At 34.0% G+C, this 25,782-nt stretch overlaps 1 protein-coding gene across 1 annotated transcript in view; it reads right to left on the minus strand.

Moving 5' to 3' along the window:
* The window catches only part of Dscam4 (Down syndrome cell adhesion molecule 4), a 148,124-nt gene extending 125,853 nt beyond the window's left edge, over window positions 1-22,271 (minus strand). Inside the window, exon 1 of the mRNA XM_090111163.1 lies at window positions 22,094-22,271. The gene's annotated coding sequence lies outside the window, so the exon portion shown is untranslated. The remainder of the gene's footprint in view (window positions 1-22,093) is intronic.
* Window positions 22,272-25,782: the final 3,511 nt, after the last annotated feature.

Consider the following 25,782-nt stretch of genomic DNA (forward strand, 5'->3'; position numbering starts at 1 on the left):
TGCATACTATTTTAAGCAATCTTAAAATGTTATAACTACGTACTTTTTATTAGATATTGTATTCAAAATATATTTTCAGATCAAAAATACGCAGTAAGGACGCATAAACTAAAATTGATACCAACTATACAATTACTACTACACAAAAAAACGAAATAATTACGTCTTTAAATCGACATTAAATATCATGTTAAAAATTTTGTAATGTAAGTAGGTAATTGCCAATATACATTAGCTAGCAAGCTACGTATATATATGAGTTATGTTACCAATTTTATATTTATTGATTCTATACCTTAAGGAAAATGCGTTGAGTCCATATCACAAGGTAAATCACCCCAAAAATGAGGAAATCAGTTTCACAGCTCTCAAAAGGTTTGACAGTAACGAAGATTTTACAGCCTCGAAGAACATAAGAAATGTTAATTTCACTTTAATGAAGCCTGTGATGTTTTATAAGACTCGTGCGTAAAACTTTTTATTGTTTATTAAAACTAAATTAATATTGCACGCCTCATAAGCGAAGCGTTGAGGTGGGTACTACTGTCACTTCGCGCAAAACATCTGATTTTTCAAACTTAAAATGTCTTTATGTATCATACATTGCACTTGTAAGATAATACATACACACACATATTAAGAAAAAACACTATTTTTAACATTCATGATATTTTTGATGTCATTTTTGTTATTTAAACTAGTTAAAAAACAGTTTAAAAAAGTTCTGTCTTGGACGTCCGTGTGTCTGTATGTGCGGAGGATTTTCTTGTTAACACGATAGCGACCGAAATACTTTACTAATCGAGTCTTTTTTTTTCTCTTACGCTTTATTCATATTACGTTGTATCTCAAAATCATAAGATAAAAAGTTACAATATATTTTGTTGTACAGTACATATCTTATCAATTTCATAGTTCGTCTTTCATCTAATTTAATCTTTAAGTACTTATAATTATCTGCACTTATATAAAAACATAATGAATTATATCGTATACATAAGGTTTAGAACTTTTAAGAGAAAGGTATACAAACATTAATATTAAAAACGTTTTTTGTTTCAATAATTCAATTTGTTTTTTATTACAGCATTACTCTTTAAATCTATTTGTGTCGAAATCATTTATACAGTTTCAAATAGAGGCGAGTCAACAGCATAATTTTCTCGAATAAGCTGAACAAAAAACTGGAGCAAACATGTAATAAAAGCCGCCAGATACTGCCCTTTTGAAAACGGGAAAACCAGAAAGTTTTATAAATTCCCAAATCTACAAACAATTTTATTTCAGCCCGAAACTAAAACTTCTATCTTGTTTATCTATTTTTACAGTAACATTATTGGAGCTTCCATTTATTCTAATGTTTCATGGTTATTCTTTTTCGTTGATAGATTATATTATAGTTCAATTCTTTAATACGAACCAATTAATTAATAAGCTTGTAATTGTATGCAGATTAAAGAGGAAATACACAGCTTTTACGAGATGTATTATAATATTATAATACCAAAGCGAAACTAAATAATGCAATTTTTATTTGAAATTTATTTTTGTACTAAAACTTAGTTTCAAAATGATTCATTTCATTTAAAAAACCGCTTAACCGTTAAGCTCTTCGTGGATTCTTTAACTCGATAACTGCTCTATGTTTTTACAAATACAAAGATACCCATCTAAAATGTATCAAGGTTTTAATACTATAGATATAAATATTTAAAACACATCGGATCTGAAACGTTATTCAAAGAACTATCGATGTGTGCTGTGTCCACATTAATCTTTGTTATGAGTCAATGCGCAGAGCAACTATCTTTTGTCTGAGCGCTGACTATATGAATGATTTATTATGTATCGTATCTACCTTGCGATTTATTTATCCAAGTCTTCGCTTTTGATACGCTATGAACTGCATTTACCTGATGAACCATATTCATTTAAAAGTGTATGAATAAATATACTTTTTAATTCATTCTAATAATGTAGAGCATGATATAACTCTCGCATGTTCTAGATATTATAATAAAAAGTGAACTATAAGAATACTGAAAAGTGTTTTTATTTGGAGTAAAATATTTAATTAACTACAAGCTTTTATCACTTTTATTTAATACATATTTGAATGTAATTTTTTCCTATTGTATTAAATGAGCCATAGATAAATATTTTCTGCTGAACACTGGATACGAAAGTTTTGTTCTTTCTTAGGTCAGATAGTATGGTCAAACTATGGGTCAAACCGTCAAAGAGACTGGTATCTTCTTAAGTAAATCGTTATGAAATTAAAAAAATAATAATAATAAAGGGCCGTCATGAATAAAGCAATTTATGAAAATGAGAACTTATTTATTATGAACGACTTTAATCGACAGGATTCAATCTCGAATACGTGGAAGGTACTTCTGCAAACAAAAACTTTCCATTCCCCACTCAACAAGTTAAAAGCGATCGGTTTATGAAATACAGATCTATTTGAACAGTTTGTCAAACTCTCGAATGATTAAAACAAAGTTTCATAGGTAAATTGACTCATAGTTGGCTTATTGAAGGCAAGTCGGGCGTGTAACAGGCAAAAGTTTAGTTCTGAGCTGAAAGCACCAAGTGTCTGCGGCCTTCGTGTAGGTACCAGGTAACCATTTGAAGTTGGAGAATGCTCTGCTAGTTTGTTTTATGAAATTTTGGACTTTGACCCACATTTGTAACGCTCAAAATCGACAAAATGTTGATGAAAGTTTTAATTATTACAAGCGAGAAAATACCAAGTGTAAATGTTGTGGAAATCGTGGGCGGCATTGGCCTAATTTGCGAACGAGGTTACATAAATCCACATATTGTGTTAAAAATGTGTGATAAAAATAAAAAAGAGCGTGTGTGCTGTGCACAGGTGTCAGAAGTGAAACTTCTTTGGCAAGATTCAAAGATATCAAAATCCATGCCTTACTCCATGACGTGACGGTATTGCTATGACGCGACTTTGAAATTTTACTTTCTTTTAAAGAAACTTCTTGTGTGTTACTGAGTGAAACTTCACTTCAAAAGCATGTAGCTGTGCAAATTTCATCAGAATTATGGGGTATTCATCCTTAAACCCAAATACATAATAAACGGCAAATTCAGATCAACCAATTGACTGCTACCTCGCCACAACCTTATTGGATTAGGGTTCGAATTACGTACCGTACAAAGGACAAGGATTTGAATGTTTGAGATAAATTGAATAATTAACAATTTAGAGTCTTAATTGTTAATTATTCAATTTTTATTTATAGATATTAAGCTATATTATAGGAAATATTTCGTTGTGTGTTTGTTTGAGATTCTCTGAAGGCTCTAAAAAAACTGGACCGTATTGAAAATTGTTTGATCTGAAAGCTACATTATTCCTGATTTAGTAGTACATTGACTGCTCTATTTCTTAATCATCCCGGATCATGAAACAAAGCCGGGACCAGCCGCTAGTAAATTATAATAATTAACGATAAATACATATTTCATTGCAAATACATTATTGAATATGATGATAGCTCCACAGTTGTAGATATAAAAGGCAATCCAATTAGTTCTATCACAATAGCCTTCAGACACCTTCTTTATTGTAATTAACTTACATTTTGTACTTGTAAAGCGTTCGACTTTTAAGAAGAACTGAAAATTACTTTTTAATTTTACATTTTGATTACACTCCCAAACAAATTGTTGTAACAAAGAAATCTTCATAAAGTATTGCAGAATCATTCAGTACTACTACCTACCAGCAACGCATTAAAATAATTTTTACACGAAGCCACACCGCCTGCATTATTTTAACTGCAATAAACAGCAACATCATTGTTTCAGATTGCAATAAACATTCATAAAACAGCTTTATATTTGTTCGCTCATATTTGGTAAATGAGTATAGTTCAACTTTTAATCAATGTGTATGTAGACTGGTAATATGTATTTATATAATAAACATACTGTTATATTAGTTTTTTGTTGGTATTATCACAAACATTTTGTAAAATTGTGTAATTATCCGTCATTCTCAAACATTAATTGAAATCTTAATCATTTAATAGAAAATGTTTAAATTAAATTCCAACGTAGGTAAGTCACAACTAAAATGTTCCATATTGTAACAATTGACCCAGTCACCTGAAATGTTACAAATAGTAACAATAAATAAACATGTAGACATACAAAAGGCCAAATAAATCGCTGAAACAGAAGGCTTTAAAGCAATGTGTTACTACCGAAGCGAGCGCAGTTTTGGGCTCTTATTAAACGAATTCATCATCTTGAATTGCAAGCCGTTGAGAATTGTACGCGAGTTTTGATTAACGTACATTGAACGTGATTTTTCAACCCCGGAATAAAATTATTGAAATCGAATTGTAGATACTTTGACACAATCGAATTGAACGAATGACACCAATAACTGACTCTATAATATAGGAGCCAGGTGTTACTTTTGATATCGAGAGGTTTAAGACGATTTTCTTTTCCAATAATGCTTTTTGCCTTTAAATAACATTCATTTGAAATGGATTGCACAAAGGGTTCACATTTAGTTTCGACTTTTTCCTTATCAATTTCATAAATTGTCGCTTACACATTCAAAATTAGAACTAAGTAAGTATTCTTGTTTCTATTAATAAATATCCCTTTTGAGATAGAAAGATGATACCACCATGATGTCACTTAAAAAGTATATTCCGGCAGGCATGTTCATCACAAACATACACAGCGTAACAAAGGATTTTAACAATGCAATATAAATTCCGAACAAGTTTAACTCCAGTTACAATCCCTTCATATCGCGGTGGCAATAAAGCATCGCATCCTACTTCTAAATGCATGTCCTATACAAGTCGGATACGTTCACACTTGTATGTAAGCTGTAAGCACATCGGAGTGTCCCAGCCCAACTAACAAGATACGTGCTTTTGCATCAACCAGTTTTATTACTTGCATTTTTCAGTTCACACCGGCCTCTTGTGGTAGAGTGTACGTGGGCGGTATGGCAGTTTGAATACGCTAATAGTATAAAGTGGATGATATTTTGTCCGTATCTTTGTAGATTGGTAATAATAGTTACATTCATTTAATGCAGATGGTTCTTATTCAGGTAATGATGTGAATGTTTATTTGAATTCATCTGGTTTTTAAATCAATTTATTACTCTTATGTTAATATTTCATCAGGCGATTACAGACATAACTTTTGTCACGACTGATTGTATCTTTAAAGATGATTTTCATAAAGTAGTTGTTTTGTATTACTTGTTTTTCAGATAGCACATTTAAATTAAAGACAAATAAAGTATGCACATAGGCACTATTTGATTTATTGGCCATCCTTTCCAAACATCTCTGAATTTTTTAAAAGGGTTAAATGTTAGCGACTGTCATTTATACAAAATTCATTATGGACAATATGAATAGAGAAAAAACGTCAGCCCCTGGATGTGGGTGATGTAAATATTTGATCAAATAAACGACGGGCCCTTCTCACTGTTGAGTGTATGTGAAAACCTAAATTCTACGTATATTTGCTTATAAATTTTCTATGTAAAGACGCCCATGTCGTTTTACACTTCGGTCATGGCGTTTATGCGGTCACTGATGAACATTTTAAAGGGTTAATGAGCATTATGAACTGGACAAAATAATTCTTACTAGTTAACGTTATGAGACTACTGTGGCATATTTGATGCTTTTATATTTTGCATTTTTTGTAGGTCGGGTTAAATTGTAATGGAATTAATTTGATATACGAGTTAACTTCGACGTCGTTATACTTAATGAATACTAATTAAAACGATTAAAACTACAACATGTAATAGAGCACATTTGCAGAATTTGTGCTGACTGTTTTTTATACCCGTTCATGCCTATTACAGCCGTAATATCGTAACTCAGGCCGTCAGGTGCAGCTGCCGCCAACGACTCGGAGCGATTAACCCATTTGAGGGCTCTGAAACGACCAACCATTCAAAGTAGACCCCTGAATAACATCACGCCCCCCCTCCTCCCTTCATAATCGACAAGAAATCGGAGGGGTGTGGGAGTTTTTGTTCAATGGTTATCGCTCAAATGGAATGTTTGCCGTAGCGCCAATACTTGGAGATTATCGATATAACGCTCTTCGATTTGGTGATTGAAATCTGTAAGCTGTTTACGCATTGACATCTGGACTCAATAACCGAGGAATTGATAATTATATTGAATTTCTTTGTGAAATTTTTACCGAATACCTATAAGATTTCTTTACGTCGTCTTTAGGTTTGACAAAAAATCTTTTTTTTAGTTTTAAATAATTGAAATCATGGTCGCATTATAAGACAAAAATAGTGTCTATCGGTAAATGATGTGCATACCTAATGTGCGTTTGTGGAAAAAAGTGATTTGAGAAGGACATTTCTGCTCGAAGTCGGGTTTTTAACGATGCGTTATTTCATCCACCAAGAGATAGACCTAAACTTTTACTTTAGATTTATATAAAACTTTTAGACCTTAGCATAGGCTACGCTCAGTTTGACACATGAATCACCAAATATCTCTTAGTACGCTTGAAGAAAACGTTTTTCACATTGGTTTCAGTTCATTGAACATCTTTTTTAGGAACGAAGAAGCTAGTACGCTGCTAGAAAGTGACATTTTTGTGTGTAATGTATAGTTTTATCACCACAAATAGGTTTTAAAAAGACCTTGGTATGGTTGATCACAAAATTATCAAACTTAAACATTTATTTATAAATATCACATCTTTTAGAGACGCTTTAGTTCATCATAGGTACATCATCATGATACTTATTTCCACTTTAGATCGCAAGCTTATTAATTATTATAGAAGATTCTTACGGAGTAACGATGAAGAAAAACAATGTGAAATACATCTGCCACTTGTCTCTGAAGATGGAGTGAGGTAAATATCTGTTGAGAATAGTGTCGTTGACATCTAATCGATTTGAAATAGGGAGGTTATCAATTCAACGTATGTGTGTATGAAGCGGTATATTATGGAGGTTTGTTTTAGCTCAGAATTTTTTTATATAAAATCCTACCTTTAATTTAAATTGACGTACAATGCACGTTTCAATAAGTGTAGAGTTTTAAAACAACAGACCAAAATCTACACAAACAACAGGTAACATAATAATTACAAGATTTTCTTACAGCGATTGAACACAAGCTCTATATCCCACATAACCCTAGTAATATTCCAGACTGACCTTCAATAAACTCTTATTGGACAAACACGCCCAAACAAACCACAAATCCCGCAATCAAGTTCGTGGCCTAATAAATAATGCCCAATCATTGAACATATCCTAAATAACATTTTGTAATTAGAGCAACTAACTTGTATCCCAGACAGTATCCCTTTACAAGCAAACTTCTATAATACGTTTCGACTTGACCCTTGTCACAAAACTAACTTCTATTTAACTTCGTAAAGAAGTATATCAATAAACGTAAAGGCATGTCTGATTTCCACGAAAAGTGTATTAAAAAGTTAGAGGATCCATTTTATTGTATAACTTTATTCATACTCGTACAAACAAAGGGAAACCTCTGTTTTATTGTAATTGCTTAACATTATATTCCAAACTACGTGTCAGATACGACGTGGCTCGAATTAAATATGAATTTAATGGCCACCTAATTGGCCCTTTCAAAAGTAGTTAATATAATCATGGTAACTACGTATTATGTTATAGTTATTGCCTAATTATTTATATTTCTCTTTATTTATTAACTACATTCATATTCATAAAAGCAACGTTGGTTTCATGAGAGCAGCTACACGATTTCATATAGCAAACACATTTTTTATGAATAAATAAACAAAAACGCAATAAGTAAATCTAAAATACGCTGCCAAGGCAGCTCAGAAAGCTTAAATAAACCTGTCCATTTAGTTCTATTTGCACGTAAATATGAAGATATTTAATACTATAATTTCATTTAAAGTATCGATAAGCACTGATGGAATATTTACTAGCACGTTCAGTATTAAGTCATCCGTGTTAATGTGATGCGGGCATTACACGGGGTATACCTATACCTGTACCTATACCTATAGCAGGTATACTCGGTACGGGTAAACAAATGCTGACACAGCGCTTGCAACAACATTCTGTGGACACGCCTGAAGCGCTATGATTTAGAATCGTATGGCTCAGGTGAAATGGATATTAAAGATATATGGGATGTTTTGTAAACGATACTAATGCAGAACAAAGAAAGAATAAAAGGTAGAGCGCTTTTTGTCCTAAATAAATAGTTAATAAATGTTTATGTTATACGCGAACGACTTATCAGTATTATGAATTAACCAATTTGAACAGTGTATATTAGTAGCGAGCAGCACCGCGAAGCAATAACTGCGCGAAGCAGCTCGGTCTATGTGAACGCGAGGCTTCACTGAGGAAAATGACGTATACTGTCAATATTATGTAAGGTAAGTACCATGTAAGTACATATAATTAGACACAGGTAGGTAACAACGATTTTGTGAATATCATATTAGTAGCAAGATATTTAAGATTATTAAAATTCTTTATTACTATAAAACATTATTTTTAGGCTGATTATAAAAGAACAAGTTTATTTGAGATTTGTTATGTATGTGCATTAATGTCTGTAACGTTGTCATCTTACGTCAATTAAAGTCAGTACGTTAACAGCCGTCTAGCGTTTCATTCGTGTCCTTCCGCATATCTATCAGTGGCGACGAGGTACCCGCGATATAAAAAAATAAAACAAAATGTCGTTTTCGAATATGAGCATTTTATCCAATTTCGATCACAGTCTGCAAACGTGGAAGACTTTCAAAAGCAGGATAGCTCAATGGTTCATCGCGAACGACATAGATGCGGTGAAAGACCCCTTGGGAGTGAAAAGACGAGCGTTCTTACTCAGTGCATTGTCAGATAGTACCTACAAGTTGGCATCTGACCTTGCGTTGCCGAAAGAATTACAAGAGGTGCCATATGAAGACATTCTACGTCTTTTAGATGCACATTTCACGCCGAAACAAGTTGGTTTTGGGGAACGGCATAAATTCTATTCGGCAGAACAACTACCAACGGAATCGGCGCAACAATGGGCGGCGAGACTTCGCGGCCTCACAGCGTACTGTAATTTCAGTAATGTAGAGGAGGTGTTGCGCGATCGGTTTATTATGGGAATGTTGCCTGGACCTGAGAAAGAGAAGCTGTACGTGCAGGACCTGGGAGAGTTGACATTGGCCAGAGCAGTGGAGTTGGTCGAGAATCTACGCAGCGCGCGCGCGGCCGCCATTGCGGCTACGCCAAATTCATCGGACGCTTTGTTCAAGATCGCGAAAAAAGTGCCATATAACAATAACAATAGTGAGAATAAAGAAAAGTGTTCAGTGTGCGGCTACAAAAATCATAAGTCTTCAGAGTGTCGGTTCGCTAGTTTCATTTGTAGAAAATGTAATAAAAAAGGTCATTTGCGTCGAATGTGCAAAGCGGTGAAGTGTGTAAATACGGATGCGGCCGGTGAGAGTGATAACGATGATGGTGAGTTATATCTTATTCGATCATTTAAAGGGGAGCCATTAGTGGAAACGGTGTGTGTAAACGGGATAAAAATTCCTTTTGAAGTGGATAGTGGTTCGGCCGTTACTGTCATGTCTAATAGAACATATTCAATGTATTTTTCTAATGTACCATTATCGAACACTAATAAAAAACTCATCAGTTACACGGGGGAGATCATTGCATGCATAGGCTGTGCACTTATGACGGTCGAATGGAAGGGACTTACGCATAAACTTCAAGTTTATGTTGTTCGTCACGGCGGGCCGCCCCTCCTCGGCCGAGATTTTATAGCGAAATTCGAGTTACAACTATCACCGGTATTCAATTGTAAAGTAGCGAGTGATATACATTCACTACATTTACGTTATCCAGACATATTCTCCAACAAGTTAGGTAAATTTAATAGGCATAAAGTTACGTTATTTTTAAAACCAGAAGCAAAACCTTTATATTTCAAAGCGCGCCCCATGCCGTTCGCGTTACGTGATAAAGTAGACCAAGAAATAAATAGGCTTCTAGATTTAGGAATACTCAAACCGGTATCACACTCAGAGTACGCGTCGCCGATCGTTCCTGTGTTAAAACGCGACGGGTCGGTTCGATTGTGTGTTGATTATTCCGTTAGTCTAAATAAACAATTAGTTGTTGACAAATATCCATTGCCGACTATAAAGGAGTTATTTTCCAAGCTTCACGGCGGCCAGCAGTTTACGAAATTAGACTTATTAATGGCCTATAATCAATTTATTCTAGACGATCAGTCACAAAAGTACACCTGCATCAATACCCACCGCGGCCTGTTTGTATTTACAAGGTTAGTCTTCGGCTTAGCGAGCGCGCCTGCTATTTTTCAGCGCGCAATGGACGAATTGCTTTCCGGTATCGACGGGGTACTGTGTTTATTAGATGATGTCTGTATCACGGGCCGAAATCGTGCTGAACATCTTGAAAGGTTACACACGGTACTCCAACGCTTACAAGCAGCCGGCCTCGTTTTACAGAGCGAGAAATGTGAATATTTTAAGGATGAAATTAACTACTTAGGATACACTATTAACAAGGACGGATTAAAAAAAAATCCGGACAAAGTCAAAGCGATATTAGAAGCCCCCATTCCGGCTAATGTAAATCAGCTACAATCATTTTTGGGATTAATTAATTACTATAGATGTTTTATACCAGACGCTTCGACGATATTAAGCCCTCTATATGAATTATTAAAAAAGGGGATTAAGTGGCGTTGGTCTGACTTAGAAAACAAAGCGTTTATTCAAATAAAGGAAATATTAGCTTCCGATCAAGTATTGGCACACTATAACGCTGATTCAAAAATTATTTTAACGGTTGATGCGTCACCATATGGCTTAGGTGCAATTTTATCACAAATTGCTGATGATGGGCAAGAGAGACCGATTGCTTTTGCATCTCGTACTTTAAATAGTGCAGAAAAGCATTACTCGCAAATTCAAAAAGAAGCTACTGCTATTATTTTTGGGGTGCGGCGGTTTCATCAATATTTGTACGGCCGTACCTCACCGTTTATTTTACGCACGGATCATAAACCCCTTTTATCAATATTCGGTCCGTATAAGGGCATTCCAGAAGTATCCGCAAATAGGTTACAGCGATATGCGCTATTTTTAAGCAGCTATAATTACGTGATTGAATACGTTAAAAGTAAAGATAACACAGCTGACTATTTATCACGGGCGAGCCTACCGCTCACAGCGGCGGACGGGGGGAAAGCGCGCGGGGAGGAAGACACCTGCGACCGCGCAGCGTATATTCGATTTGTTTTTCAGGGCGCGTTACCGATTACTATACGGGAATTGCGGAATGAAACCGTTAAAGATCCGATACTAAATAAAGTGACTAGTTATGTTTTAAACGGCTGGCCTCGAAAAGTTAGCGACGTTTTGATTAAACCCTATTTTTCTTGTAGATTACAGTTATCATACGAAAACGGGTGTCTTATGCGCGGACACAAGATAGTTATACCGAGTTCTTTGCGCAATCAGGTTTTAAAGGAATTGCATACGTCACATTTAGGTATAGTTAAAACTAAAGCGGAAGCCCGGGCGAGATTTTGGTTTCCAGGTATAGATGAAACAATTGAAAAAATGATAGGTACGTGTGATATTTGCAATCAATTAAGGTCATCACCACCGAAGGCGCCTATTGTTCCGTGGCCGCTTGCCCCGCACCCATTCTACAGAATACATTTAGATTTTCTGGGCCCTTTAAATAATCGGATGTACTTAGTTATAGTGGACGCATATAGCAAATGGGTCGAAGTTACGAGATGAATAGTTGTAGCTCGAGCGCCGTAACCGATAAAATGTACGAGTTTATGTCTCGTTTTGGGCTACCTAACACGATAGTGTCAGATAATGGTACAGCGTTCACTTCAACAGAATTTAGAGATTTCTGCCAGTTAAACGGTATTAATCAGCTAACGTCACCGCCTTACCACCCGGCTAGTAACGGCCAAGCAGAAATATATGTTAAAGTTGCAAAAAAAGGGATTAAATCTAGTATATTGAATAGTAAAAATATAAAAGATAGTAGGTTAAATTTGCTCAAATATTTGTTCGATTACCGAAACTCTGTACACTCAATAACAAATGTTTCTCCGGCTCAGTTAGTGTTTGGGCGCAAGTTGAGGTGCCGTTTTGACATAATGAACCATACTCGTTCTCCGCTTCCATCGACCGCATCCGCTAATAGTAATGTAACATTTAATCAGTGTACACAAGCTAAAAATGTACGTAAACGAGATGTTGTATTTGAGCCTGGTCAATATGTTTTATACAAAAAATTTTATAATAAAAAAGACTATAAATGGTGTAAAGGCATAATTATAAAAAATGTTGGGAAAATGGTATATTATATTAAAGATAGTGTTACAAATTCGACAGTTAAAAAACATAAAAATCAGATTATCATGTACAAAGGCGATATTTTAGTTAAGCAACCTTGGGACTCGGTAAATTCTTACGAATCGGATATATTATTATCATCGCTTCCTCCCACGCATTCACCGACACGTGAAGCGTCAGTGGCGAGTGCAGTGGCGGATGAGAGAGGGGACGACAGGGTGACAGATTCGCCTGTAAACAGCGGTTCGCCTCAACCGGCCACTGACGGACAGCAGCGCTCGCCCCCGTCGTGGGTGACGACGACGCGAGGCGTGCGGCGCCCGCCCGGGACCGATGTGGAAGACGAGTACTTCCATGACGCGGAAGCGAGCCAGCAGCAGGGCGAGGAAGCCCAGCCGAACCAATCAGCCACAAATGCACGTGAGAAGCGCAACCGTCCCAAGGTTGACTTCAAGAAGTACTTTTAAGTTATTTTGACTATGGGGGAGGGACTGTTATGTATGTGCATTAATGTCTGTAACGTTGTCATCTTACGTCAATTAAAGTCAGTACGTTAACAGCCGTCTAGCGTTTCATTCGTGTCCTTCCGCATATCTATCAAGATTAAAAAAGTTTGTCGAATTTATAGAGGTTTGTGTAACATTGTTGGGAAACCGTAGCCCAAGAGTTGGCACATATTTCGGCTTTACTTTAGCGGTTATGTTACACTCTTATGTTCAGAAATAGTGTACAAATAGATAGTTCAAAAATAAATGTATAAAGACATTAAATATTCGTAGAGAATAGAATATGATAAACAATTCACTTTAGTGGAAGAAACATCAAGCTGTTGACGCATTTTTGCCAATAAACGATTTAAATAATGTTTTAATAACAATTTTGAACACTGAGCGAAACAATTTCTCAATATAATATTACACGTAACAACGTGCTTGATATTTATAAGCGACATCATTTTATTAAGTTTCCATTATCTTCAATGAATAACTGATGGGAAATAGCAACCATTAATTATGCAAACAAATAATTCACACCTTAACTACCTGTTTTATTGCTTTACAAACTCGGAGCAAATTGTTCAATGCTTGAGGCGTATTCGATATGTTACATAATACATTATCTTGACTGTTTGCTAATATATTATGGGCATTAAATCGTACATGGCTAATACCTATATCTAGTACTAGCTGTGCCTCGCGGTTTCACCTGCATTGCTCCGCTCCTGTAGGTCTTAGGGTGATGATAGGGCTTATAACCTTCCTCGATAAATTGGCTATCTAACACCGAAAGAATTTCCTTCGAATTCGAATTCCAATCGGCCCAGTAGTTCCTGAGATTAGCGCGTTCAAACAAACAAACAAACTCTTCAGCTTTGTAATATAATAAGTATAGATATTGACCATAAACTTTCAATACAATAGAACTAGTATAGTATTATCTTTGACAAACGGGATCAGTATTTAATACTATACCTTTATCGTTGCGTAGTTTATGCATAATTTAAACATATTTTATATTTGTTTGAAAGCAAAGAAGATTATTTCTTGTATTATTGGGGAAGTGAAAATAATACTACCGTATTTTGTATTGTAAAACTTTAAGAGAAAGCATATTGTATCAAACAACTCGATAAGATTACTAACTACATATACTAAACTTGTGTGGCTCTACTTCTCTCTCGTCTCTAACTTACTGCTATTGTAGTAAATAAATGTTTTAAACATTACAGTCTTAATTAAAGAGGATATTTCTTACGAAATGACGATTTAAAAAGAAGTTTGGTTGAACGAATAAAAGAATGAGCTTTTTTGGAGTTAGTACTTACATATTAATGTTAGGTACCTTTTTAAAATTGATGCAGTCAATAATATGCCTTTGAAAAACAAGATAGCAACAATCGTTTCCTCTTAACCTCAAAACTTCCTTATTTATCGTTCACTTGTAAATCGTTTTACAAATTTACGAACCCCAATTTCCTTTTCAGTAACCAGATTACGTAAATTGCTAACTCGATAACCAAGCAGTACCTACAAGGTGATCAAGGACCTCACCGCAAAATTCTATTATGATCTTTTTTAAATAAGCGGTTTAAATTATGTTGTTGCCTATCTTGTCGTATATTGTATACGCACAATAAAAGGTATATCAAAGGAAAGTTAGTAAAATGACATACATATATTTATAATATTACTGGAAAATGTAGAGATTAGAATGTAGAATTATTACCAAAAAATTAAATAAAGGTATTATAATATGAGATCATAAATGTACACGATATTCATAACTTATTGTAAACTAGTGGTCCGCCCCGGCTTCGCCTGTGGTACATATTTCGCAATAAAAGGTAGCCTATGTCCTTTCTCGGGTATCGAAATATCTCCATACCAAATTTCATGCAAATTGGTTCAGTAGTTTAGGCGTGATTGCGTAACAGACAGATAGACAGAGTTACTTTGGCATTTATAATATTAGTATGGATATAATTTAATATGAATATTTGAATAAAAGAGGTTAAATTAAATTCAATTTTAATATGCTAGAACCTTTTGAAACGTAGAAATTGTTTGCTACTATTAGTTTAAAATTATTATACATACATGTTTTCTTTAAGACGTACTTATACTAGGAAGAATGTAGGCTAAACCATTTCTTGTAATCTAATACATTGCACATTTATGTATTCAAATTATTACTTGAATTTGGCGCAAAAGAATTAAGTAAATAGATACTCTCATAAACCAAAAAAATATTATCACGTAAGTCTTAAAATAAGACGTCTTCCACACTCACAAATGATACGAGGGAAAACATTTATTTAGAAAAACGAGATTGATTATACACTAGAGGTACATTGAGTTAAATAACGTATCGTTGCCATGTGTACATATCGCCCCATATTCCGATTTCAGCATAAGCTCCTGTCACGTTTGCCGCCAAAAGTGTTCGGCGTCGAGCAGCCGCCATCTTACAACGTGGCGCCTGACGAGCGTACCTACTCGTTGACGTTTCCCTATTAAAATTCATTCTATTTATTTCCATGCTATTTTATTTAATGGCGAAAATTATTAAAAACGTTTTGTTCGCATAATTATATCTAGCGTCAGCTTTTAAGAAACTGACAGCCATTATTTTTTCGTATGACCGTATTGTTTTAATTTATATTAATGTTTGAGACCTTCTTTTTCTGATTATCCGATAATTTTATGGAATGCTGACTATGTACATTGTTTAAAAAAGCTTAGTGGATAAATCACTCTATAACAAATCTAATTAAGCTAGTAAGGATAAGAATGTCCTGCAACCAGCGTATTTTATAGAGTCATGTCATAAATAGCGTAAAACGATTAAGCGCTATGTGGTTCGATCCAATTAACTTCAAATCGTTTGAAATTTAGGTAAAATAATAATTTTTAAGGTTTCTGTTAAGGTGAATGTTAAGTTTTTTCTGGTGATTCATGAACTATTATGCAATAGTCGAAATAGTTAACAGAATCTTGAAAAATATATGCGAAAGATAGATACAGTTAAGTCCCCCTTCTATTTTCATATTTAGTATATTATAAGTAAATACATGAAAACTTATATAAAGAACTATAAGTTAGTTGTAAGAGCAGCAGAATGAAGAAAACTTCAATTATTTTATTCATAGCAAGGATTGATTTGATTTCACACTTACGGACCTTAATACATAGGTATTTTGGAGCCAAAAATTATAACATCTAGGTATCTATATTCAATATCCTTACAATTATACATTCCCATATGAATCACGAACTCTATTTGTGGTTTTTACTTACTATGGTCTATGTCGACTGAATCTAAACCAAAATCACAGCCCACAAATTTTTCATTCTCATACTTATTATGTAGGTAAGTAAACTGGAAAAAATCTATGTATAAGAACTTTCCTGTGAAATTAGAAATAGGATTTTTAATAAACTATTCTAAATATAGGTTTCTCTATTCTACTATTTTTCTCAATATATTAAACAAATGATAAGATTTATAATGAATAGGGAATGCCAAATATGGGACGTTAAACTACTTCAGTAAGTCAAAGTGATTAACCGTGGCCAGGCGCAAAGCTGGTCTAATGCGATCCAATTACTCGACCACAATCAAGTAATCAATGGGACGGTATCATATCGAATACTTCAAATAATTCACATAATTCACCTTTAAGAAAAGGGCAAAGTTATACCTCAAAGGCCGGCATCACATTCGCGGTGGCCCTAACATCGCGAATGATTATGGGCGGCGGGCATAACTTTCCATCAGGTGACACGCCAGCTCGTATGCCTGCTTAAGCGAAGAAGCGAAAATCTTAAAATTCTATCATATTAGTCTGTAATAAGGATTAATAGTCATCACCATCATCCCACTGCTGCGCCTCCTATTGCTAAAACAGAAATATATTACATATACGCACAATTAAATATACGTTTTATATTTGTGTTGTAATTTTTATGTATATGAACTATTTTTAGCTGTATTTTCTTGTGGTTGATTTATGCGAGTATTATACATTTAAACCCGTGACCAACGCTCGCTGCAAAGTTTGCAAAACGTCGTGATAGTATTATAATGAATAAATCGCGTGTAAAATCCGATAAAATCAATCAAAATGTTAAATTTATAAATATAGATTTTCAATTTATGTACTGTACTGTGAAACTACTTAAATGCAGAACGAATATACTAAACAACCATAAACTATTAATTATAACAAAACCACTTTCGCGTTTCCGTCCACGAAAGTAAAACACAACGATGCTCCACATTATCACCAGGCCCTATATAACGCGACACAAAAACCTCGTATTAAATCCGCATCCCAGTTTCGCCTGCGCTTGACAGCAAACTGACCTTCCTAAGTTGGCCACTCATGAAAATTTTCTCTCACACTCACTAACAAATAACTTTCTTTAATTGGTTTTATTTTCTCGTCTGTATTATAAGTTTATCTCTTAGTCATTGACGGCTTTCAGGGTCGTGATGAAGACGTTACAAGTTTGTTTTTCTTTCAAGTCTATCATTATTATGAGCTGAAAGATCGCGAACTTATATTGCGTAAATTTGAAGTCGTCTGGCGTGTAATCATAATAAAAATGCGTAAATACATATTAGAATATTTAAGCTTAGGAAATTCATAACCATTATTTTGTTTTATGTCACAATAAGTATAATTTTTATCACGATGCCTGTACTATGACTACGCAAATCTTCACGTAGATCTTTCGTAGCGATGCGCTACGAGATACTTGTATGGTTGAAACTGTGTAGATTTATTACTATGTTAATATGCAGCATTCGAAATCTTTAAATCTAACTCATAATAATATGCATAAATTTGAAATTAATGACCAAAAAAGAATAAATGAAATTGTTAAGTCAGTGTTGAAGCTAATGAAAACATCTGCTATTATTCATCAGAATATTTATAGCCGTCAAATTATTATAGTGACATATTTGTACTCGAATTAATTTATGGTTGACTTTGATATATTCCTAATCGATTCTGTCAGTATAGCACATCCCTGGCAACGTGTCAATGATCCGATTGCCTAAAGGCTCGTTCATAATGCGACCGTCATCAAAATTATGTCGTAAAATGTAGCCATAATGTAGCGAATATTTTCACACTTAAATACATACAATTAGCTGTGACTGAACACGATGTTGAAAACAAACATACATTGAAAACACAGTGAAAATAGTGTTATTATTTGTTTTATATTGTATGCTAATAAGCCGGACTATATGAGTCGTAGAAGGAATCTTAAGAAGAACAAGAACAAGTGAATAAGAAGAATCTTTTTCACTTGTTTCGTAGATATTATTTACGATTAAGTAGACACTATTTACCACTAAAACAGGGGGAGAATATATTATATATTTTGTAATGGTAAATCTCTATATAGACGGTACCATTTGATAAATAAAAAAATCGTGTCTGAAAAGTGCTTGTAAATATATCAGATCTGGAATACATTATCATATTTCATTAATTAATAAATATTTTAGATGAAATTTTCCGTAGACGCGTGTTTATATATGAACGTCCCCTTGTAGTAGGCTGTAGGAACTCGGCGGTCAAAGAGCTTACATCATAATAACTTAGGGTTTGTCCATACACATATTTAATGAATATTTATTTTTTGGTTATTGATAGTATGTACTAACGCCAGAAATTAATTTAATAAATAAATAACCAGGACGCTAAAATGTGTGATATCAATTATTGTAACTATTGGCCAGATAAGACAAGTTAAGCAGTTCAGAGTAAAATTACATTTTCATCATCAACGTTTTAAGTTTATCTAATGAAATCAATCTGCCTTAGGCATCTCTGCAACAATTAATTTTGAATAGCTTATAAAAATCGTTTAACCACATATAACATCATAATTCTTAGCGAAAATCCCAAAAGGAAAATAATTCCAGCGCTGTTTAAAGCCACATAACAAATCGTAGCTAAATCGTTCGAATTCTCATTTACAAGAAGGATTAAAAACGCAAACAATTGGCCATTAAAGGTAATGTATCGCAAATAACGTGTTTATATAAACAAATAAAGGCAAAGGCGGGTGAAATCTGAAGGGAACACTTGGTAAACTCCACGTACACATTTTACGACGTTATATTTTTTCGCAAACCCTGGGCGTCTATTTATCTTTCATATTCGTTTCAATCTTGTTCATAATTTTGTGTGCCCGCTATATATTTTCCTTAGTATATTTTATAACAGCGCTTATCATTTTAATATTCGTAGGCTTTCCAAGGATTTCCTCGTATCATATGAATTCACAGCGATATTAAAGCCATCTGTGTGAAACAGCTTTTGTATGAATACTTAATTTACTGTTCTTTTTTATAACCAAATTTCCTAAATCTTTCTCTTTGCCTTCATTCGCATTAATCAGCATAGTAATTAGGTTTTTATCTTTTTGCAGTCATTAGGAATTATCTCTTTTAACGATCTTTTCATTTGTTCACTAATTGCATGTTTATAATTTGAAAGGTTCAATAAACATGTATAATTGTGTAAAACTCTTAAATTGAAATGCTTTTCCCACGTATATATATTTCAGGAGCTATTGTAGAGCTCTATATCATATTTAATTCATGGAATAATACATAAGAAAGATTCAGGAATATAATAAAGATTTTCAGGAATCTGAATACATATAATATTTACGTATTTCCTAAGCTTTTCAAAGCCTTATATTTTTGACGTAGATGTTATTTCATTAGAATTTCATTATTAGACTAGCGGTCCGCCCCGGCTTCGCCCGTGGTACCTACATGTTTAAACTATCCTATCTCTCAAGTTGGATCGAACTGCACATGGTGTGCGAATTTTATTATAATCGGTTAAGTGGTTTAGGAGTCCATTGAGGACAAAAATTGTGACACGTGATTTATATATATTAAGATATAGATATAATCTTAGGATATAATAAACATATGCCCTTAGTCTACAAATTACAATACACTTGCAACCAAATATTAGTAACAGCTTGACAAGATGCGATATCTCTTGAATTAAATATGTAGTTGCATTTTATAACATAACAAGTAATTTAAATAACTAAATAGAGTGAATATAAACTTGAAAGTAGACGTTACCAAAGAAAAAAATAGAGCACGGAAATTTCCGAAATGAAAAATCGTTCTATGCAAATACTTTGCATTCATTTGAATTGCAAAAAATAGTTTCATCTTACTTTTAAGTCGCGTTTGAAAAAGCTGTGGTGGACGCTTTCGAATAAGCATATATTAAAATTTCATTCAGACCAAAACGAATATTTTAATCTACAGCCGAAAACCCAGAACTGCATTCATAATAACATGATTGGATAATGTATATAATACTATTATAAAAGACTTGGGGTGTTAATGGAAATAAAGGAAAATGTTTACTTTTGCCCTAGACCTTTTAAGTATCCCTACAGCGGTTATTGATATAGACCTATCATAATGTTCATATAAAATCGAAAAGAATATCAATTTCAGTCTTAATATTAGTCTTTAGTAGCTACATGTGATGTTGATTGCCTGCTTTCAATTGTTTAATCATGCAAGTTATCATAAAACTAATACATCATTATTAGTAGAACATAGAGTAGAATTAGTAGAATAGTTAAAAATAAATGTTTCACATATACAACTTTTAAACACTTGTATAGGTATATTTTTGAGTTATTAAAATGTAGAGTCATCAGATGTCTACGAACTTAGTGAGACAATACTTTATTCATCGCAATTTTACAGCCTTGTTCCTTCATTTAACTTTTTAATTCATGAAATAACAATATGGTTTATTAATTTACTGGCTATACGCTAACGTAACATATTTTGCCTTAAACATAATAATTATTATAATATTCTCAAGGAATTTCCAATTACACAATTCAGTGAGCATACGGATGCCTACAAATAAGCCTAATCTATTACAGGGTTTATTTAATATTAAATTTAATATAAAGTACAAAGAAAAATATAAGTTATAAAAATTTATAACGACTGTCATTAATTTCCTTTAAGTTCATGTGAGTAACCTTTTATTAATTTAATATTCATATTTATTTCAATTATCTATTCCACGAACGTATTCTAATATTCAATATCGAATGAAAAAGATAAGATAAGATTCATATTCATAGTGTAATATTGCGGTAAGTTAAACAATTTATTGCCATACTTTATTCCTAGAAAAATGAATGCAATAACATAAATATATAGTTTTCATTTTCTAGATAACGTACTAACTTATGAATAATGTAGTAGATTAACACATTTTAAATTAAATATTGAAAACATTTAAAATTTGATTAGATACTCTTTTTGGCCTCATAGGAGGCTCGTGTCCCAGCAATGGTAACGTATATGATGATAGTGATGATGATGACTCTTTTTGAAAGTCAAAACTACTTATAAATAAAATGAAACATTACAATTTTTAAATTATAGAGAAAGCGTTAACTACAAATATAATATCCGATTCACTGATTTTTATGATTCCTTCGCCTCTATAATTATTATATATTCATTTAAACATAATATAAATATTCCTTTAAAGTCCTATAAAATACTGTGTACTGACATACAAAGCACGATTCAAATTGATGGTAAAGTTTAGAATATATAGAAATGTTTGAGATGAAGTAAGGAAGCGTGGATTTACCACCTAAGCCTTGGTTAATTGAGGTCGGTGTGCACTTACACTGGATTAGCTCCTTGATTCGTAGGAAGCCCCATTTTAGTTACTCCAGTATTTAATTTCATTATTTTAAATGTTTTATTCAAAAAGCCATACCAAATTCCGCCTCGCAACACGTGGATAAATCACGCTGCGTGTGTATTCTTGTGTTTTTTATTTATGTACTACTGATTATTTCAGACTATTTATGTAGCATATAATATTAGAATAAATTTATGAAGATGAAACTGTATTTTTAAGTTAATTTTTATAATTTTTGTGTATAAAAAAATCTTTTACAGAGTTTTGAAATTAGAGTATAATGTAATAAAAACTCGTGTGCATCCTAGATTTATAATCCGTAGCATTTACGCGAGCTACGCACCAAAAACACAGCATTAGCAACCAGCCTATAATCACAACTTGCCTGTAAACCTATAGCATTCTCAAAGAGTCACTCACCTCTGTCCACGCTACGAACGCACACACTCAACCGTTAACCATACACATTCATGTTGCACGTAGTAATAGTAACATGTACGCGATCAGCTGTTCTTTTCGATATAATCAATCGTTACCGGCTAAGGGAGCGCTAGGTGTTACGAGTTAAAGCCGGCGGCGGCATTGCGCGTGGGGCCTGCCGCTCACGCCGGCACACTAATCAGTAATCGTTGGGAGGGAGGCTGCGTCGCACTCCGCTCCCTCCCGCCGCCCCGGCACCCTCACGTAGCCTATCCCGATATTACGTAGACGCTCACATCGGCATGAACCTACAGAAATGAAGTTATTAAACTTCACGATTTGTTAGAATTCGAACAATTAAAGAATTGCGCGAAAAGAAACGCTACCTCTTGATTTCGCAAAATTTCTTCGTTTATTAAATTCCAGAGCATAATATCTTAGATTATACTTGTAACAACTTCGTACACCTTTTAATGTTTACTTCTTTGTAAATTTTTAATAAAAATATCATCGTGGATCAGTCGTCTACGCCCTACGGTATTTTACGCTCTACGCAAGCAGAATAACTCAACGCTACATAATTGTTTAAGACAATAAAATTGTAAAAAGAAATCTATTTTCAAAACGACTAGAATGTCGTGGAAATTTTTAATAGTATTGTTATCAATAAGGACTAATGTATTTCCTAAATAGTATGGTGTCTACAGTTAAAGAATTATCAGTTATGTGATGATTGGAGCGAAAATGTGTTTCCTTCTAGGTCAGCGATTGTCCACAAATCTTGTTTACAGTGATTTAAACTCGTGGGTAAAGCGCACGTGTATGGCTGCTTACGGACATCCGATACTTTTTACCGTTATTACTTAATACATTCACAATAACATTTTTTCTAGGAATTCTCTACATAATCACTTATACAGGTGAAATATCTCTTCTTTATTTGTTATGTTTACAGGAATGGAGGATCTTCTAGGAATTGTTACTAACTTTAACAAACTACTACCTAAACTTTATCACTCTATAAGCATTGGTAAAGTACTTTGCAAAGGAGGCAGTTAAATTATACAATACGTCTATAAATTAATGCATATCATTTACAAAGCACCGCATCTGTTCCCGAATTTAAATAATCTTTGACCCATGGTAGTACGGGAAGCCGAATTTTCAGGGGTGACACATTCAGATTAAATATTCATTTGTGGATTGTAAATTAGCAAATACTCTGAGATAACCCCGGAATCGGCGATAAGACGGTATAGGGCCGACAGCGTCACACTTACCACCGAATTAAGTGCCGCTTAGGGTATGGGAATCCTCTTATGCGTGACACATAATGATGGGATTGAAGGACGGTCCTAACGTTGGATCTAAATTTAGATAATGATATGACTCTACCTTTCAGCTCTACATTTTACAACTTTGATTTTTATTCGTATAGTTAATCATTTATTTTCTGTTTCAATAAACGTTTGTATTTAATCACACACCTGCCTGGACTTTCCAAATTGAACTGGTATAAAAAGTATTCCATGAATCCAGGTTAGAAATTCATACGAATTAGTTCAATCATTTCAGTGTACCTGAATTCCCATCTTTTACATTCTCTTAAACATTTGTTGTATTCATAATATAACATGTAAGACTTGCCATTTAGGTGCCGTTAAACTAGTTTTTAATTAATCATGTAAGTGATATTTATGAGTAAAATATAATACATATTACTTCTTCATAAACGTTTCATGATTTTTTTAAATAAATAGAATTAAAGGTAATAAAATAAGTATTATATTAAACAAACATACACATTATTATCATTTAGAATCTAAATTTAATTATGCTCAGTGATAATTGATAAAAAATATTTGATAAACGCGGCCCTGAGATACACGCATGCGCAGTTGGTCAAACTCAAGTGGCAATCTTCTACCATCTTTTAAAATGCAACAACAGTCTCTCGCGGTTGAAAATATTATGAAATAAGTTTAACGGCAGTGTCAATAACTTCTTCGATGTATCAAATAATAACTAACGAGGAGAGTGAGTGTAGAAATAGAATTTGTTCAAAGATTAGTATTTCACTGCTTTTTTTTATTTATATTCGTATAAAATTACAAAAAAATAATAATATTTTTCCAGACGTTATATAATCTACAATCAACGAATTATTTAGAACGAGTAAAAAATTAATTTAAACATATTAACTTTCAATTCAGATTAATTTATTTCGTTATTTACACTGAATATTATGAATTTTGGATACCTTATTTTAAGTCAACTTGCAGGTCTCTATTTATTCTACTGTCACGAACTTAAATTAATTTTAAAGAGGTAAAATGTACGGGCATTCACAAAATTATAAAACAATGAGGCGCTAACCCTCCTGTATTAAATAATTTTTATTTTTGTCATCAACGCAAAACAGGAAGGGTTGTAAGAGCAGTATATTGTTCCAACAACAGGATAGAATTACAAAAATAAAGGTCAAAATTGTATGCTCTAAATTACATTAAAATTAAGGGGAAATCATAATATTTTGGGTTTTGATGTGTTTAAATTACTATTTCTTAGAAATTCGGTAAACCTTATTTGATATTAGCTTTTTTGTTATTATAGATTTACTGAACTGATCACTTAAAAGCACACGCCAAACTTTAATACATTATTTTAAGAAATTTATGCGAATATTAAAAAAAAATATGTCATCATCTCACCGAAATTGTTCACCAACGCGTTAGAGGATATGTTTCGGGCGCTGAATTGGAAAGGACGAGGCATCAATATCAACGGCCAGTACATCTCACACTTACGATTTGCTGACGACATTGTCATTATGGCTGAATCGCTGCAGGAACTTAAACAGATGTTGAACGACCTAGCTGTATCCTCCTTACGAATCGGTCTCCGCATGAACACAGACAAAACAAAGATCATGATCAACGACCGTATTTTACCGGAGCCGATAGTAATAAACGGAGTCCGCCTAGAAATTGTTCAGGAGTATGTATACCTAGGGCAAATGCTCCAACTAGGTAAGAACAATTTCGAAGGCGAGATCAACAGGCGGATACAGCTGGGTTGGGCGGCATTTGGTAAACTCCGTCGAGTCTTTTTGTCGTCACTACCACAATGCCTTAAGACCAAGGTTTTTAATCAGTGCGTCCTACCAGTTATGACCTACGGAGCCGAGTCGTGGACACTGACAGTACGACTGGTCCACCAACTTAAAGTCGCTCAGCGAGCTATGGAGAGAGCTATGCTCGGTATTTCTCTGAGGGACCAGGTCCGAAACGAAGTTATTCGCCAGAGAACGAAAGTTACCGACATAGCTCAACGAATAAGCAAGCTGAAGTGGCAGTGGGCCGGTCATATGTGCCGCAGAACGGACAACCGCTGGGGCACACATGTCTTAGAGTGGAGACCGCGGCTCGGTAAACGTAGCGTAGGACGCCCTGCTACACGGTGGAGTGACGACATCCGCAGGGTTGCTGGTCAAAACTGGCGACAACGAGCAAACGACCGGGCTCAGTGGCGTGCCATGACTGAGGCCTATGTCCAGCAGTGGACAAGTAAAGGCTGAAAATGATGATGATGATTAAAAAAAAATATGTGCACGCAAAATATGTCTCTACTAATATTCTATACGTAACATCGTTGTTAAGATTGAATTTTTAGCCTTTGAGTTGTTTCAC

Source organism: Colias eurytheme, chromosome 16 (genome assembly GCF_061535395.1).
Source record: "Colias eurytheme isolate Ceu_HAF_F1 chromosome 16, ilColEury1 Martin Lab GWU primary, whole genome shotgun sequence".
NCBI lineage: Eukaryota > Metazoa > Arthropoda > Insecta > Lepidoptera > Pieridae > Colias > Colias eurytheme.